Below are 2,910 nucleotides of genomic sequence, written 5' to 3'. Positions count from 1 at the left end.
CGAGACATCATTGATTACGCTAGAGACAGAAACACCCGGCTTGTCATCTTAAATTTAGACTTTGAAAAAGCATTTGATCGGGTCTCGCATCAATATCTCTTTCAGGTGTTGCAGCCATCGAAAAGGGCCCGATTGTTCCTACTTGGTGAGCTTTGCTTGGTTGAGACGCTTGCCCCCCCCCCCTGCTCCTCGGCTGACCAAGTAGAAACAATCTATTCGATGGCTGCCTTGTCTTGTAAGGCGACTCTACTCAGAGAAGTCACTCTGCAAAGTAGCAAGATTTCTTTTGCACAGACAGAAAGGGCTTCACCCGCAAAGGTAAAGCCTGCCAATAATAGAAACAACTCATTAGTGCTGCTCTCCACGGAAGTCTTTAGTAAAAGGCGAAAGACTTGTATGTTATGAAGAGAAACCAGAGTACGATTATCCGTCACTGCGGGAGCAGGGCATCAGGCTAGTTGGTATAGCCACCTTCCCCATGGTGAGCTTTGCTTGGTTGAGACGCTTTTACTCTATGCAAAAGACAAGGCAGCAACAAGGCAGCAACAAAAACACCACGAGAATCCCGTATTGAGGCTTTGTTCTGACCGCTCATTCGGTGTCGCGTTTCTTTCAAGCAATTCTCCCGGTTAGCCGACACTCGGCTCGCTCCCATAGCCGTGTTAAAGTCTACTTCGCATTCACTCTCTTTTCTCAGCAGACTCTTGGGATTTTATCTATAAAATGAATTCCTTCACTCAAACTATGTTAAAACTGCTTTGTCGTTCATATTTACCATGTCTAGAAAGATTTAAACAAAAAAAACAACGTTGTACTTTGCAGTAAAAGAAAGAGCAAATCTAAAGTTTCAGGAATCCGAGAATAAGCTTACTTTCATGAGTGCTTCACGATTTTGGATTTTGCTATAAAATTAATTCCTTCACTCAAACTAAATTAAAACTGCTAAACCGCTAATCTGTTACATGTAAGGCAGATGTCAAATTCACCGAAATAGGATCTAAGGGTATTCGGCCAATCGAGCTGTAGCAGCTTCGGTAAAAGAGTATAAGTTGAAGAGTTTGTGAATAAAGGTGTGCGCACACATAGTGTGCTGTACGAAAATAGAAAGGGAGCAATGCCGGCTGGGGTATATGTTCTTGTATGTTGTCTGACTGTTTGATTTGAATGTGTTGTGTAAGTGTCCTGTTGAATGTTACATGTTTGGGCTTTGACACGCTTCACTGTGGTTGTTAACTGTGTGGTGTGTCCTGAAATGTTATATGTTTGGGCTGTGTGACATGCTTAATGCTTGTCAGTAGCTACCCACTTATTCATATATAGCAACTGACAACATAAGAAGTCCGGACATACTTTGATAGTAGTTGTAGAAGTATTCTTATTGATAATAGATCACTAATTCATAGTGATAGAACAGTAGATGAACAGGTGCTTGTACATGTCTCACGAAAATAAAATGGGTGTATCATTGCTGATGGCAGAGCAATACTGCCAAACTTATGAGTTCTTGTGGCAAACTTGATTCAGTGTCTTGACGTGTATACGCTGTTTCGCTGACTTGATTGTCACAAGAAACAAAGTGTGTTTGATAAGATCCGACCATTTTATTACGGGAGGATCAGTATGTATGGATTCTGATGTGACTGATAAACTCATTCGTATCTTAAGCATAATCTAATACATGAGACAACGCCCTGGCACACGATAAAAAAAAAAAGAGAGAGAGCGGTTTTGTGTCCCCACAGTCCATAATGTAGAAAAGAGAGAAAAAAGCCTTTCTGATTTGGTGTGTGTGCTCATAGTGCAGAGTGTAGAGAAAAGAAAGCCGTTTTGGTGTCACGGGTGTTGTGACTTACACACACACATTTCTAAATTGAGAAAGGAAATTATTTTAGAGGAAGCACTAGAGTTTAGATCCCACATTTGTTGATAGGCATTCATTTATTTCTTCACTTCTGATGAAGTTTCAACAATAAACAACAAACTTTGTATTATGAGAAAGAACCAGAATCATTCTTCAGGAATCCGAAAATAAGCTCTATTTTATGAGTTATGCACGAATTCGGATTCTCCTATAAAACGAATTCCTTAACTCAAACCAAGTTAAGACTGCTTTGTCCTTCATATTTATTCATGTCTAATCAAGTTTCAACGATAAACAACGTTGTACTTTGTAGAATGAGAAAGAACTTCTTCAGCAATAAGCATCTCTCGACATATGAGGAAATACAGATTTTGCTATAAAATTAATTCCTTCTATCAGCCTGACTTAAAACTGTTTGTCCTCCTTATTTATCCACTTCAAATCAAGTTTCAACAATTAAAAAAATTTGTAGTTTGAGAAAGAACAACTTAATCTTCAGCAATCAGTATAAAAAGAGGTGCAAATGCCAACCATACATACCTAAAAGGTGGAGCGGAAGTATTCAGCTGCAAGTAGGTGTGAATGTTCGACCATAATTTGTAAAAAGCGGGTAAGAAAAGGTTCGAATGCCCGACTATATATTAACAAAAGCGGGAGGAGAGGTCTTCAGATGAGAGTGGGTGAGAATTTCCAACCATAATCTATAAAATACGGTGAAAAAAAATATGTGAATGCCTCATAGAACACTAAAAGCGGAAGTGTTCGGCTGCAAGAAGGTGTGAATGTCCGACTATATTTGGTGAAAAGCAGGTGAAGCAAGGTCTGAATGCCCAACCTTACATCATCAAAAGCGAGATCAGAGGTGTTTGGCTGCAAGAAGGCCATAGTTTGCCAAAAGCGGGTAAGGTGCGAATGTCCGACTAAATATCAACAAAATTTGGGGCGGAGGTCTTCGGATGCAAGTGGGTGTGAATGTCCGACTATATTTGGTGAAAAGCAGGTGAAGCAAGGTCTGAATGCCCAACCTTACATCATCAAAAGCGAGATCA

The 2,910-nt window shown here is 40.0% G+C and overlaps 1 non-coding gene across 1 annotated transcript; it reads right to left on the bottom strand.

Moving 5' to 3' along the window:
* Positions 1–307: 307 nt before the first annotated feature.
* Positions 308–421, bottom strand: LOC140279033 (U5 spliceosomal RNA). Its single transcript, XR_011909239.1, has one exon. It is a non-coding gene; the product is annotated as a U5 spliceosomal RNA (small nuclear RNA).
* Positions 422–2,910: the final 2,489 nt, after the last annotated feature.

This window comes from Leuresthes tenuis, unplaced genomic scaffold (genome assembly GCF_036924035.1).
Source record: "Leuresthes tenuis unplaced genomic scaffold, fLeuTen1.0.hap1 SCAF_20, whole genome shotgun sequence".
NCBI lineage: Eukaryota > Metazoa > Chordata > Actinopteri > Atheriniformes > Atherinopsidae > Leuresthes > Leuresthes tenuis.
Note: the sequence above shows the minus strand (reverse complement) of the source record. Positions and strands in the feature narration are given on the sequence as shown.